General features: G+C 46.1%; 2 long non-coding RNA genes across 3 annotated transcripts; one reads left to right on the top strand and one right to left on the bottom strand.

Moving 5' to 3' along the window:
- Positions 1 to 502: 502 nt before the first annotated feature.
- On the bottom strand, positions 503 to 5,870 carry LOC124093898 (uncharacterized). Of its 2 annotated transcripts, none has more exons than XR_006852070.2 (3): positions 5,758 to 5,870; positions 3,961 to 4,416; positions 503 to 2,189 (listed from the first exon to the last, which is right to left on the bottom strand). It is a non-coding gene; the product is annotated as an uncharacterized LOC124093898 (long non-coding RNA). The 2 variants fall into 2 exon arrangements; XR_006852069.2 differs by lacking the exon at positions 5,758 to 5,870 and adding an exon at positions 5,390 to 5,641.
- On the top strand, positions 5,746 to 8,750 carry LOC124093899 (uncharacterized). Its single transcript, XR_006852072.2, has 2 exons — positions 5,746 to 5,879; positions 7,255 to 8,750. It is a non-coding gene; the product is annotated as an uncharacterized LOC124093899 (long non-coding RNA).
- Positions 8,751 to 15,989: the final 7,239 nt, after the last annotated feature.

The raw sequence follows: 15,989 nt of genomic DNA, 5'->3' as shown, positions 1-15,989 counted from the left end.
TATCCCCACCCTCTCCAGGTGCGAGAGCCTGTCTGTGTGGGGGTGTGACTGACCACTGATCCTGAGGCCAATCACTGTCCCTGACCTTGGAATGCTGCCCCCCTTGACCTTCATTGGATGGAATTTTCCCCTGAATTTCTTGTTCCCCAATAAAAGGCCACTCCCTGGTGTTCTCTCTCTCTCTCTCTCTCTCTCTCTCTCTCTCTCTCTCTCTCTCTCTCTCTCTCTCCTGCTAGCCCTGAGTAAGCCTTGCTGCCCCACCGGGTGGTTCGAGGTGAGAGCCAGAGAGGTGAGAGCCGTCTTGGACCTGGTCATAGAAAAAGGTAATTGAGTCTGTGTGTTTAATTTTGATCTCACTAGTTAATTTCTATGCCACGAACCTCTTTAATGAAACCAGCGTGCTGGTCGCCTGGTGGAGTTCAGTGTTCTTGGCACTGAAGGCAACACAGAACTTTCTAGAAATGTTCCTGTGATAATGAAAGCTATGTTCAGACTCCAGACCTCAAACAAGGAAGGTGCATTTCAACATCAATCCAACCAAAGAACCAGAGGGTGCTGAGGGTAGCCAGCTTCAGGAAAGTCCTGTCCCTGTGACAAGGTCACCCCACTTTCCGGGAGCAGCCTCAACACATTCACACTGTGCCCCAAAGAGCATAGGAGAGGTGCCCAGCAGGCAGTGTGGGTCCTCCGAGGCTGAAATGGTCGTGAGAAATCGAAAAGACTGTGGCCACTTAGCTGGAGCTCAGCACATTCAGGAGGACACAGGCTCCTGTCATTGAATAGTCACACAGATGTGTTGTGAGTTAGGGAGCAAACTGTGAGACCACAGACAAACCACAGAAGTAAAGCCCCGAGCCCAGCAGTCCTACCAGACCCTGACCAAAAATATGAGAGGGTCAGGCTGCCCTTGGGAGCTTGGTGTCCTTGTGTGCTGCTCCTGCGTACCCTCCTTGTGCCTGGCTCTGGTCCCACCTGCTCTGACCCCACTGCCTGCCCAAGGCAGCCCCCTCCCTAGTCTCCAGTGTCCTCCTCTTTGCAGAATGAACACTGCAGTGGAAAAACCCTGACCTAACCAACTTAAAAAGGAGGAAAGGTTCCTTCTGCTCATGGTTCTAGAGATCTCAGTCCATGTTGATGGACTCCATTGTTTCTGTGCAGGGTGGGCATGAGGAGCAGAGCAATGCTGCTTCTTTCCAGGTGAGGTCAGAGCCTTTCATTGTGCTCTCCTTGAACTGTGTGTTCAGTGCTCTGTCACCTGTGGGAGTCCAAGGTGGGCTTAGAGAGGGGACCTCAACTGGGAGCCACCCCAGTGGTGGTCGCCCCTTGGTTCCTATTTTCAGAGACTGTTATATGTGGAGTCATCACAATCCTTGTGACAAGACATTCCAGTGTTTTTTCACTGGGTCATTGTACTTTCTTCCTTAGGTGAATTTTATGGGTACAGAAGTTCTCTCTTCCTACGATGGTCTGTGTCTGTCCTCAGGGGCTCTTCCAAGTCCTGGAAGTGGCTGGGGCCTGTCTCTCTAGTAGTTCGCTCTGCTAAGGAGCCACCAGGTTCAGCTGAAATAAGGGCTCTGTCTCCAGGTCTTGCTCAATTTGTTGCATTTGTGTTTCAGGTGATGCTGAGGAATCCTGGGCTGTCAAGAAGGCTCACTTGGTGCTTTGCAGCATCGGGTCCCACACTGGTCCCAGAAGGGACATGACTCTGAGAAAGAGCTGAGGGGCACAAGGGAGAAGCCCTCAGGGAGGACCACAGGGAGCACCGGGCCCTGGCAGGGGATGCCCTCCAGGGCTGGTTTGCTGGAACTCTGGTCCCATTCCCCGAGACACTTATTAAGCAGAGTACTCAATAATTATTGAGTTTGACTTTTGCCCTTTGTTTCTAACATGGTTTGTTTGCTGATGATTTGTAAGGAGCTGACGATAAACAGAATTTTCCCTTTCATCGTTATGTTGAGTGGTTAAGGAAAGATAGGCGCTGATGGATGAAGAAGCTGGTGAAGTGCCCAGGTGTGCTGTGTTGTAGGAGGGGCGGTCCTGTTCTGATGGGTGGCTGGGCCTGGACTGCCCTTGTGCTCTGGGCTGTGGAGCTGCCATTGACAGGAGGTGCCAGCTCTGCCCACCCAGGGGCTCCCCAGCTGGGACGCAGACTGCAGCCTGTTCCTCACGCCATGGTCCTGGCTTCTAGGCTTTGGAGGACAGAAAAAAAAACATGCTAGTGAGTAAGGATATCTGGGACCTTGAAAAACCCCATTGCAATCTTTATAAGGATTATTGGAAAATGTTGTGACTGTTTTAATAAAGTTATCCCTTCACCCTACAGGAGAACCTGAGCCATTCATTATGAACACTGCTCTAGAGAGATATACAACATGCCATAAAATTCACCCCATAGAATATACACCCCATGGTCACAGAGAGCCACAGAGTTGTGAAGCAATGGCACAATTTCAGATTTACATCTCATTTATTGGCATCTTTACTTGAATAATAGAAGTATGTATAATTTAATGGTATATTAAATATTGCATTAATGGTATTTTATTTTCATATTAGTATATTAAATATTTACCTGCATCCATTTTTCTTTTTTCTTTTGTTTCTGAGTGATTATAGCCATGTGGGTTTATATAGATTTATTGTATTTTTTTTTATACTGGGGATTGAACCCAACGTGTGTAACCACTGAGCAACATCCCCAGCCAGCTTTTGAATTTTATTTACACACAGGGTCTCACTGAGTTGCTTAGGGCCTCGCTCAGTTGCTGAGGCTAGCTTTGAACTTGCAATCCTCTTGCCTCAGCCTCCCAAGCTGCTAGGATTACAGGTGTGCTCCACTGCATGTGACTATAGTGTCTATTTTAACATTTCAAGAAGTCAAAATGTTTTTAATGATTAATGAATTATACAGGAACCAGTATCTCCTTGTTATGAGAATTCAAACTGTGCTTTGTGCTGGAGCTGAATCGCCTCTGTTCAGCCCCCTCTTCAGCTCCCACAGATACCTGTGTACATGTGCTCATTGTCACAGTTAGAACAAGACAGCCGGCTGCGGCTCACCGTGTGCACACTCTGCAGTGTGCAAAACAGCCATCAGATAAGACCCAGCGACACAGATCATGCTTTCCACAGCAGCAGTGCACAGCCCCACTGCCTCCGCAATTCTGTCAATTACTGTAAGCAGAAAACACTGGAATGTCTTGTCACAAGGATTGTGATGACTCCACACATAACAGTCTCTGAAAATAGGAACCAAGGGGTGACCACCACCCCAGGCAAGCCTGCTGTAGCTGAGACGGGCAACCGAAAGGGCCCATGAGCTTTGGTGAAGGGAGCCCCTGAGGACACGGCAGTCACATCATGCCCGCTGCTCCAGGCAGAGACCACAGAGCACACCATGGTGCTAAGGAGAGATGGGTCGTGGTCACTAAGCTGCCAGCACCTGCAGAGCTTGAACACCATGCCCACAAGTGATTAATGGCCACACCCTGACAAAGAGGGACATCTGACCTCCAGGCACAAGGGGAGTTCACCATGACTTGATCTCCGGGGACGTTTGTAAACATCTCCTATATAAGCAAAATCTACTGTGGCTCCCTGCTTAGGATCACATCCCAGCCTCCTCAGAACACCAGCCTTCACACACAGGAGGTGGGGAGTGACCACACCTGGGAACCCTCACACACAGAGGGGAGTGCCCACACTCAGGAACCTTCACACACAGGAAGGAAGTGCCCACACCTAGGAGCTCTCCCACATGGGAGGGGAGTGCCCGCACCCAGGAACCCTCACATGTGGGAGGGGAGTGCCCACACCCGGGAACCCTCACACACCAGAGGGAGTGCTCGTGCCTGGGAACCCACTGGTCTCCCTGAGCGTCGGGTCAGACACACTCCCTGTGGGTGTGCATCCTTTGCTGTCCTGAAATAACCTCTACCTTGGCCCTGCTGATTGACTCACCTGCAGTTCTGTGGCAAATGTCAAGAACTGGGGTGGCAGAGGTCTGGGCCTGGCCTGGGTCCCTTCCTTGGAGTCCTTAACACAGTGTGTCCATTGCAGCTGCAGCTGCAGCTCACAGGACTGGCTCTGAGGGCTGCAATGATCCTAGGCATGTGGGAGTGTCACCTTGAGTTGTGAGGTTTTGCAGATGTGAGCCTTGACTGCTGAATCTCTGACCACACAGAGCCCAGGTGAGTTCTGAGAAGCCAGGGGAGGAGCAGGGCGAGGTGTGGACAGTGTGGACAGCTAAAGACTTCCCACTGTGTCTCTAAAGGTCCTCTGTCAATAGAAGATATGATTCCAGTAGTGACCATGAAGAAACTCCAGGTAGATTCCAACAGTGAGACAGAACCCAAGGGAAAGGCATTCCTGGGAGTCACTGAAGTATAACTGCTCAGCTGGAGACAGAGCAAGGGGCTGTGAAATCAGAAAGAAAAAAGAAATGTGACTTTTCACCTTCAGCAGCTAATGGTGCAATAAAAGAACTGTGATGTCTATGGGCTTTGAGTGCTTGACTCCCAGCCATCTTGCTCTGCTGTCAAGGTGTCTTTCCCACAAGGTCAGCTGTCTCCTGAATCTGCCTCTGACATGCCTCAGCCCTGGGGTTGCCTGGTTTACGAGAATGGAGCACAAAGTCTTTGGGTGGGGTCTGGTGCTGACCTCCAGTGCAGGTGTCTCATAGACCTGGATCTCTCATGGCTTCCCAGACCCTGGATGTGGAGGGGATGCTGTGCCAGAGAGCTTGGGTGCAGGGTGGTAAGGAGCCCTCTTCTCTGCTGGACCTTAGGTCTTGCTCAGCAACCTCAGGGTTGTCTTCTGGCAGTTTACTCCTGGTGCACTAAAGCCCTTGTGGTCAGGTTACCTGAAGAATCCCCTAAGTGTGGTGAGGTTGTAGCAAACTCAGCCACGTGCACGGTGAGCCCTGGAGCTGGTGTGGCCCCCAGGTCCTGGAGAGTGTGCCAGAGCTGGAGCTTCTTAGCTGTGCTCACCTCAGACACATATTTCATAAGTTAGCCACTTTTTTTTAATGCTTATGTGTTTTGTTTTAGAATTTTCTCAAAGTTCAATGGAAGAGATACATAATTTCCCATTTCTAATCTTTTTAAAAGTTTCTCCTTATATTTTGCTGCTATATTAATATTTTCATATAAAATCATAGTGGTTTTATATCAGTATTTTATCAAATATTTTGTGTGGTAATTGAGCACTGGTGACAGGAATTCAGACACTCCTGTGTGTGTGTGTGTGTGTGTGTGTGTGGTTACCCTGTCCTTTTATTTGCACATTGGTGACATACTGCACTAACTTCAACATCACATTTTTAGCATAAGCCTAAGTTTTAAAAATGAAACGAAACTCTGAGCTCAGGAGTAGGGTTTTGACCTCTTACCCGGGTGGTGGTGATCAGCCTCCTGAACTCCCAAAGGCCACCCCTGGCTACCTGCAGCCTCTGGAAAGAATGTGGAGGCCCTAGAAGCAAAGGGCTGGCCCCCTGTGCTGGTGTGGGCAGCCTGTCTCCAGCCAGGGAGACCGAGAATCTGGCAGGGCTCGGGATCCCAGAGCCAGTGACCTGTTAGGCCTGGAGGTATGAGGAAGTGCCTTCGCTGGACCCAGCTGGCCGCGGCCCTGGGCTACAGGGGAGGTGACTTCCCCCAGAAGTCACCGTCACCGGGCAGACAAGTGGCCCCTGGAAACGGGCGAGGGGCGGAGCTTCAGCGTTGCCCTCCCACCCAGTACAGCCGCTCCCCACACACTCACCTGGGCAGGGAGCAGGAGAGGAGCCCCAGCCTGCTGCATTCAGCCGGGCTGCTCTACAGGACGGCGCAGGGCAGCCTCGGCTCTCCGGTCACTCCAACACCGCGGGCGCGGCTCTCATGCAGGTGAGCTGCCACCTGATGCGGAGTCCACGGGTTAAGGGGACCCAGGGCCCGAGCTGAGCTTCCTGGCAGATCTTCTCTCCCGGAGCCCGACCCACGGCGCCTTCTAGTGTCCTAGAGTGATATCGTCGTTCCAAGTTTCACTCCAGCTACTTTCTCTATTCGCACCTGGGAGACAAGGTCAAAACCAGGCCAGTGTAAGACTCAACAAACCAGGCAGGTTATGTTCGCTAGCCATCCCGGCGACTGGGAAGCTGAGGCAGGAGGATTGCAAGTTGTGGCAAGACTCAACAACTTAAGTTACACCCTGTCTCCAAATAAAAAGTAAAAATAGTTTGGGGATGTAGCTCAGTGGTGGTGTGTGCCCCCTCATTCTGCAGTGTCACAAAGGAAAATAAAAAGGATTTAAGAAAAACAAAATGAGAAGCAATTCAATTAAATTAGCCCAGAGTTAGTAAATTAAAGAAGAAAAAATGCTTTATACTTTATCATGTCAAAAATTCATTACATACCCAAGAAAATTTGTAAATAACCATTAAACACATTGATGTATTTAATATCATGGCTCTAAAAATGCAAAATTAAATCATTATATTATCCCATTCCACAAAAATAAACACAACTGAGTGCATGGGGTGACTGGCAGCATATAAAGTAGGTGGACTCTGACTTACTGCTAGCAGAAGGCAGCCACTTTGTAAGCAGATTTGCCATCCTGTTAGCATACAAAGTTAACATAAAATTTCTGAGTGTTGTATTGTTAGTGAATTGCCCAAAAGAATTACACAGAAATTCATAAATGAAAATACATAACAGGATTGTTCATCAAACAGCCTAAACATCTAATAGTAAGACACCAGATAGAATTTCAAAATCATTCTGCTTATGTCAGAAGACCCATAAGACAGAGTGCAGGTGACATGTCTCGTGGAGATGAAATTTTGTAAAAGAGAAATCTAGTGGCACAAATAAGACAAGGGGTCCTGGGGGCCAAGGTTGATGGAATATTGACTGAAAACTGTCATAAATTATAGTTGATAAAAAATTTTAATCTTCATTTTGAATTCATGAAAGATATGAATATATCAATATGAATATGTATATTAGATAATTATAAATACAATGCATATGAAATATTTATTTATTAGTTTATTTCACTACTCACCAAACTGCTTAATTGGATACATATTATTTTGTGTAATTTCCACCTTTATTTTAAAACAACCATCACAGTATTCTAAGATGAAATTACAAAAACTTTTACGAACTACTTTTCATAAAATTCTGCCCCTTTAAAGAGAATATTATTGGTCGAAAAAAGAGTTAAAATATGTAAAAAAAAAAAAAAAAGTTGAATACTCTTGCCTTCTGTCCTTAGTTACAGATGAAGTGATATTTCCCTAAGACACCGCCGCTTTTGGAGCGATGGGTTTCACATCGTGGATCTGGTACTGCCATAGGAAAGCCCTAGGTAACTGAGGTGGCAGAGGCCACGCAAGACTCGCCTGGTGCAGGGAAGGTCTCAGTCCCCTTCGAGGGAGGAAGGAAGAAAGAAGAAAGAAATCGGTGGCCTCCGTTTGCAAACACCAGCAGTACAAATGTGTCAACTTCACAAAATATGATTAGTAGTGTTGTCACATTAAAAGACTGAATGAGGGTGAGGTGTCCAGAAATCTAGGAATGGGGACAAGCGTAGGAGCGGTGTGCCAAGCTGATCTGAGCCTTGGTGGGCGCCCTCCCTTGGGCGGAGTCCTCGTGGGGGTCCTCCCCTGGGCGGAGTCCTGGTGGGCGCCCTCCCCTATGTGCTACCTGGAGAAGGGAAGGGGCAGCCAGGGCGCGTGCTGGTGTCGCTGTGCAGCGCAGAGAGGAGGTGGGTGGAGACAGAACCCTCCAGAGGGAGGCAGACGTCAGGGGACGCCTCAGGATGTCATCAGTGAGTCTGCAGGCTGTGTCCACTGGACACGTGGGCTAGCTCAGGGGAGGCAGTGAGCCCCCAGTCGGGTCACTAGGAATACAGGGTTCCCAGTTTACGGACCAGAAGGATAAAATCTCTTCGCGAGTGGCGGTGACATTTTGGTACCTCTTGCTGGCAGCCGCGCCACTCTGGCTGATTTGCCCCAGGCGCTGTGGGATGCGCCCTGCTGGCTTCTGCCCGCGGTGGCTCAGCTTTGGGGCCGCCGGGTGTTTCCTTCCCCTCAAGCATGGATTTGCCCTGCTGCAGGACAATTCGCCTACTGGTGCCTCCCGGAAATGTATCAGTGGAAAGGAGCTCAGAGCAAGGTCTGCGGGCCAGGGTTTCCTTGTCTCCCTACCGGTCACAGCTGCCTGTGAGGAAGGTGGCTGCTGCCACCGCGGGGAGGGACAGCACATTAGTCATTGGCCTCACCTCTGGCGGCAGCCCAGCCAAGAGCAAGAGCTGTGCATCAGCGGGGCCTCCTGGGATCCAGAGAAGCAGCAGGGGGCGCTGGAGACCTGGTGCTTGAGGCTGAGGGTGGTACCAGGGCTACCTGGGAGGGCGCCCAGCTGCTGCTGGAACGGGGATATGCCAGTCACCAACACTGAGGCCACTGCTCAGGGTGCAGGGGAGTCTGGAGATGCCCCAGGGGATGCAGAGAGGGCGGCTGCTGAACCTCATGGGTGCAGAGAGGGAACCTTCAGGCCTTGACCAGCGCGGCAAAACTAGCTGGTTCCGGCAAGGGGTCAGGGGAGATTGGAAGAAAAAAGATTCAAAGACGCAAATCTTGAGGATTAACCTGGAGTTGGGTGGAGCGCTGCTCTCTGATGAAGAAGCAGGTCTGCAGAATTACACCAACAATCTTTATTATATATGTCTCATTAATAAGATTAAAGACTATGCCAACATTATTTTATTAATTCTTTTTTATATTTTTTGAATTAGTTATACATGACAGTAGAATGCATTTATTCACTTTGATATATCATACATAGATGGGATATAATTTCTCATTTTTCCGAGTACATGTTGCATAATCGTATGTCTCATAGTTTCATAATCGTATGTGTCAAATATATACATAAGTAATAATGTCTGTTTCATTCTACTATCTTTCCTATTCCCACATCCCCTCCTTCCCTCCTATCACTTCCCTCTACCTAATCTAAGGTAACACTATTCCTCTCTTAGTGCCCCCTCCCGCCTTATTGTGAATTAGCATCCGCATATTAGAGAAAAAATTTGGCCTTCAGTTTTGTGAGATTGGCTTATTTCTCTTAGCATGATATTCTCCAACTCCAACAATTTGCCAGTAAATTCCATAATTTTACTCTTCTTTAATTTAAGGACCAGGACAATGGGTAATATTCCATTGAGTATATATACCACATTTTCTTTATCCATTCATCTACTGAGGAACACTGAAGTTGGTTCCATAGTCTAGCAATTGTGAATTGAGCTGCTATAACATTGATGTGTCTGCATCACTATAGTATGCTAATTTTAAGTCCTTTGGGTATAAACCAAGAAGTGGGATAGCTGGGTCAAATGGTGGTTCCATTCCCAGTTTTTTGAGGAATCTCCATACTGCTTTCCATAGTGGTTGCACCAATTTGCAGTCCCACCAGCAATGTATGAGTGTAACTTTTTCACCACATCCTCACCATCATTTATTGTTGCCTATATTCTTGATAAATACTATTCTGACTGGAATGAGATGAAATCTTAGAGTAGTTTTGATTTGCATTTCTCTAATTGCTAGAGATGTTGAACACATTTTCATATATTTGTTGATCAATTGTATTTCTTCTGTGAAATTTCTGTTCATTTCGTTAACTCATTAATTAATTGGGTTATTTGTTTATTTTGGTGTTAAGTTTTTTGAGTTCTTTAAATATCCTAGAGATTAATGCTTTATTGGAGGTGCATGTGGTAAAGATTTTCTCCCAATCAGTAGGCTCTCTCCTCACTTTATTAGTTATTTTCTTTGCTGAGAAGAAGCTTTTTAATTTGAATCCATTCCATTTATTAATTTTTGATTTTACTTTTTCCTCTTTGGGAGTCTTGTTAAGGAAGTCAGATCGTAGGCTGATATAGTGAAGATTTGGGCCTATTTTTCTTCTATTAGTCACAGGGTCTCTGTTCTAGTGCCTAAGTCTTTAATCCACTTTGAGTTGATTTTTGTGCAAGGTGAGAGATAGAGGTTTAATTTCATTTTGCTACATATGGATTTCCAATTTTGCCAGCACCGTTTATTGAATAGACTGTCTTTTCTCTAGTGAATGCTTTTGGCACCTTTGTCAAGTATGACATATTTTATGTGAGTTTGTCTCTGAGTCTTCTATTCTGTACCATTAGTCTACAAATCTATTTTGGTGCCAAAACAATGCCATTTTTATTACTATAGCTCTGTAGTATAGTTTAAGGTTTGGTGTTGTGATGCCTTCTTCTTCACTTTTCTTGCTAAGGATTGCTTTAGCTATTCTGGGTCTCTTATTTTTCCAAATAAATTTCATGATTGCTTTTTCTATTTCTATGATGAATGTCATTGGGATTTTAATAGGAATTGCATTAAACCTGTATAACATTTTTTATATTTTTTATAATATTAATTCTGCCTATCCAGGAGCATGAGAGATCTTTTCATCTTTTAAGGTGTTCTTCAATTTCTTTCATTAGTGTTCTGTAGTTTTCACTGTAGAGGTCTTTCACCTCTTTCATTAGAATGATTCCCAGGATTTTTATATTTCTTGAGGCTATTATAAATGGAGTAGTATTCTTAATTTCTCTTTTGGTGGATTCATTGCTGATGTATAGAAATGCATTTGATTTATGGGTGTTGATTTTATATCCTGCTACTTTGCTGGATTTGTTTATTAGTTCTAGAAGTTTTCTGGTAGAATTCTTTTGATATTCTAGATATAGAATCATGTCATCAGCAAATAGTGATAGTTTGAGTTCTTCTTTACATACTTGTATCCCTTTAATTTCTTTCTTTTGTCTAATTGCTCTGGCTAGAGTTTGAAGGATGATATTGAATAGAAGTGGTAAAAGAGGACATCCTTGTCTTGTCCCAGTTTTTAGCAGGAATGCTTTCAAATTTTCTTCATTTAGAATGATGCTGGGCTAATTATATCCTTGGGCTTAGCATATATAGCCTTTACAATGTTGACATATGTTCCTACTATCCCTAGTTTTTCTAGTGTTTTGAACATGAAGGTGTGCTATATTTCATCAAATGCTTTTTCTGCATCTATTGAGATGATTATGATTCTTGTTTTTAAGTCTATTAACATGATATGTTATGTTTATTGATTTTCATATGTTGAACCAACCCTGCATCCCTAGGATGAATCCCACTCGATCTTGGTGCACTATCTTTTAAATATGTTTTTGTATACAATTTTCCAGAATTTTATTGGGAATTTTTGCATCCATGTTCATCAGGGATATTGGTCTGAAGTTTTCTTTCCTTGATGTGTCTTTGTCTGGTTTTGGTATCAGAGTGATATTAGCCCCATAAAATGAATTTGGAAGGGTTCCCTCCTTTTCTATTTCATGGAATACTTTGAGGAGTATTGGTGTTAATTCTTTTTTTAAAGTTCTTATAGAATTGGGCTGAGGATCCATCTGGTCCTGGGCTTTTCTTGGTTGGTAGGCTTTTGATGGCATTTTTTATTTCATTACTTGAAATTGACCTATTTAAATTATGTATGACATCCTCATTCAGTTTGGTAGGTCATATGTCTCTGGAAATATCTGATGTCTTCGATATTTTTTGTCTTATTAGAGTATAAATTTGCAAAATAGTTTCTAATTATCTTCTATATTTCAGAAGTGTTCGTTGTGATATTCCTTCTTCATCTTGTATTTTAGTAATTTGAGTTTTCTCTCTTTTTCTCATCATTAGTATGGCCAGGGAAGCATTATTCTTAGTATCCATAAAACTTACAGAGTTAGCAACAGTATGTAGCTGTTTCCTCAGTTAAATTCTACAGTTGCAATGTACAATGTTAGGAGCATTGTGCAGCTCTCAAGAAAGTCCATTGTTTAAAGTTACTAATTCATGGCAGATTCAGAAGCAGCGGAACTGGAGAAACATTGTGGTTATTTTAGCAAGGAATTTCCTTCATTCCCAAGAGCCGTGTGCCTGAGAATAAGGTCAAAGCTAATAAGACTCTCAAAACAGAGTCTCCCTATGGAAAGCATTGTCATAGCAACCAGGCATCCTACATCTTTGGTTAGAAACTTTCAAGTCACCAAGCATGCCACAGCCATGAAATCATCAGAGACCCCAATCTCAGACACTGGTCTCTCAGTCACCGTCACCACTCTCCACACCTACAGACACAGGAGACATGGCTTCCAGGCACTGACCAGCGGAGAGCTGCTGATGAGATCTGAAACAATTTCTGGAGCATGTTGGGGAGTTAGCTATGGTGGAAGAGACCAGTCCCACCCATGCAGTGAGAAAGCAGCAGGACGGGGCAGTCCAGGCCCCCTGGACACCGTCTTCCAGGGTCCACAGTGTGCCTGGGCTTCCCTGGGACTCTCTTATTGCCACCCCACTGGCCTTAAAGAGGAGCCCACCTCTCTCTTCACCATGCAATTGGTCAGGGTCAGTGCACCCTTCAGCCCAGCCATCACTGATGCTACCTGTGCAGAGAGACCAGGAGCAGGAAGGTTCTGGGACCACAGGGAGCAACACAGCTCTGGGGCTGCATTAGAAGAGCTGGCAGAGCTGGGGAGGGGTCTCTGCTGGAAATGTGGAGCTTTTGACTTTGTAGATTCCCAGCATGACCACACTCAGTGTCCCTCCTCATTCACTCAACACTTTTTTTTGCATTGTCTTCAGTAAGGTTTCATTAGTTTCCACGGGATGCAACTTTCCACTTTTGTCAGTTTTTCTTCAAATATTTAATATTTTATGTGATTGCCAATTGCAATGATATTCTTCAAAGAGCTAGTAAAAAACAATACTAAAATTCAAATGCAAGCTCTCTCTCTCTCTCTCTCACACACACACACACACACACACACAACTCCAAATAGCCAAAGAAATCTTGAACAAAAATAAGAAAATGGGAGGCATCACAATATCTGATTTCTAGGTATCCCAGAGCCATGGTAACCAGAACAGCATGGTACCATCATAAAAACAGACACAGACCAGTGGAACAGAACTGAGTTCCAGAAATAAGCCCACATGGACATCCAAGTGGCTCCCAACAAAGGTGCCAAGGACACTGGAGAGAACGCAGCCTTATTTTTGACTTGCTTGTGGCTTATTTCTAGGAAACAGTTTTTTTCTTCATGTTGACATTTTTACTCCAAAACCAGTTGAAGCACTTAGAGAACTTTTGGGGTCATTTCTTGAGGCTAACTGTGGAGGAGGTGGAATCACCTCTTTTTGATTTATTCCAAAGTGTCCATTGGTTTGAGCTAAAGGGATGTGACATCATCAGATCTACTCTGCCAAGGAAACCAGGATCTAATGAAGATGTGACATAGAAATCACCTCCTTAGCGCCTGCTGAGGGCTGCCTGCAGCAGACCAGGAGAGTGCAGGGAAGCTGGTCCCACTCCCCCGTGGCTCTGGAGCACCATGATATCCTAGGAGCACAGCTTGGAGGGCTACAGGAACAGTGGCCTCATCCTCCGTCTAGAGCCCACCTGAGCTCACCTGCACATCTTTGGATCCAGAGAAGTGCCTTGTCTGCATGTGTGTAGTTGAAGAGGTACCTGGGAGGGCTCTGTAGCTTCTGTTGGAACCTGCATGTCCTTCAGTCACCAGGACTGAGGCCACTGCTCGGGTGCAGATGAGTCTGGCCCATGCTCCAGGGGATGAAGAGGGGGAGGAGGACTGAGCCAGCACAGGCTGGGGAGGGACCTGCAGACAGGCTCGCAGGGGTGATGGGCCAGAGGCCAGGGGTAAACTGCTTGGTGGTCTGAGGCAAAGGGGCTGACACAGGCTAAGGCTGTCCCTGTCTCTGAGGCCTGTCCCAACCTGCCAGTGCAAGAGGAGCACAGGAGGAGGGAGTCCAGGCCAATCAGCCCCCCTGGAGCACCAGAGCAGGGCTGCTTGGCTGAAGTCTCTCTCATCTTCCCCAGTGACCTGAAAGAAGAGGGGCTGTGCATGCCAACTGATTTCCACTCTTGGTGATCTCTGCTCCATGCTGAGACTGAGTGTCTACACACAGGGTGCTGATGGGTTAGTTCTAGAGCTTGTTCATGGGAAGGCCAAGGAGGAGCAGCTGCTGGGACCTTGCACAACTGTGAGCAGCAGGTGATCTAGTCCAGAGGAGCACAGCAGGTAAAAGCCCATCAGCAGATGCAGGCACCCACACCCCAGCCCTGAGGAGTTTGGAGATTTGCACAGAAGAAGCAGCCACATGGCAGACCCTGAGGTCATAGTGATTCTGGCCTCCTCCCCCCGCCCCCCGGGCATATGTCATGTGAACCAGCATGTCCTGCTTGCTCTCTGGAGATTCCCAGTCACCAAGCATGCCACAGCCACTGGCTCTCATCAGCTGTGTCCCTCTGAACTGGATAGTCGCCTATAGTGGACACCTGGGTCCCTACAGGGCATAGGTCCCTCTTCCCAGTGTTCCTCTCCTCATGTGGGAAACCTGGGCCATGTCCTAGATCAACAGGCAGGCAGATAGGGTAGGGATGACCATGACCCTTGGAGTTCCCAGCCAGAGAGTAAACAAGCAGGGAATGTCCTGATAATTTCTTAGATCACCATTGGCGGCTTCTTTCTGTTTAGGAGTTCTTCCTTTAGTGTGTCTTTCCTCACAGTTTTCCTATGAAGAATCATGCCACTATTTAAAGAATGGGGTTACACTTAATATTCTGCTTGGAAATCTCAGCTGAATCTCCAAGTTTGCTTCTTGGTAGTGCTTTATTTCAGACCTTGTTCATCTAATTCAAACTTCAGCTTTCAAAAAGAGTGACACCTACATGCATCCAGTCACTGACCACAGACTCTGCATGGTGCACTGGGGACTCTAGAGACCCAAATCCTCCACCCAAAAACCTTGAATAAGACCATATTTGTGGGCCTCTGACCTTGCTCAGAAGGGCCTTGTGCTAGGTTTATTGCTATTGCTACCATCTTAATTTTTTTTTTCTTTTTTCTTTCTATTACTGATGGTTAAACCGACATGTGCTAGGCCAGCCTCTGCTATTGAACTACGTCCTCAGCCCAACTATCTTAAAACTCTTAATATTTTAGTCCCTGAACATGTTTTTTTTTTTTTTAAGTGAATTCTGATGAGGGACTTGAGGGAGCTCATTGGCCTGATCACTCAGAGGCAGATGCAATCCAGCAGCTTCCCCTGGAGTGCTGCTGTGCACCTGCCCATGGGCACTCAGTCTTGTCCTGCAAGCTGTGGTTGGGCTGTGCAACTTCTCCTGCCCAGCTAGTTGACTTCCTGTGCAGCAGCTGCAGCAATGTTCAAAGTATCAGAAATGTGTGACAGAGGGCAGATGACATTGTGCCACCTCCTACATGAAATAGTGAAGTCGTGTTCCACGTTAGATTTTTGACTGAGAAGAGAAGTATTGGGAATGTAGTAACCTAAAATTAATGAGTGGGTAGATGAGTGGGGGCAGCACTTAGGTGACACTTAATTTTTCTTATGGTACTGAGTAATAATGAGTTAACCCTCTTCCATAGGGAATTTGAATTTTAAAAAAAATGTCAGGATCTTCTTTTCACATTTGAGATTACTTTTATCTTTCCTGAAAAAGGTGCAGGTCCTGTGATCTCATAGTGAGTAACTAACTCAGGCCTGAATACAAAATGCCCCAAGGGCCCCTTGAACATTAGTGTTGGGGAGAGGGAGGCTCCCCTCCTCTGTTCCCACCAGCTGGCTTTCAGGGAACCTAATTAGCACCTTTCATTCTTATCTGTGGATTGTAAAGGACTTTCCCTGGGATCTGACTTCTTTCCTTTGGAGCTTAAACACCCAGGGAAGGCTCTGGGCCCAGAGCTAGAGGCTCCTTGGAGGCCACAGGCTCCCTTCCTGCACTCTGGTTTTGTAAACACACTCCCGGCAGATATTCTCTGTCCATAAAGCTTTGCTTGAACTCAGAGCTGTGTCTTTCCTGGATATTTGTGCCAGCTACCCTAACACCAACCAAAAGGGTCCTGAA

Source organism: Marmota monax, unplaced genomic scaffold (assembly GCF_021218885.2).
Source record: "Marmota monax isolate L192 unplaced genomic scaffold, Marmota_monax_Labrador192_F-V1.1 WCK01_AAM20220418_F8-fsc00442, whole genome shotgun sequence".
NCBI classification, from domain to species: domain Eukaryota; kingdom Metazoa; phylum Chordata; class Mammalia; order Rodentia; family Sciuridae; genus Marmota; species Marmota monax.
This window is presented reverse-complemented; position numbering and strand designations above follow the sequence as displayed.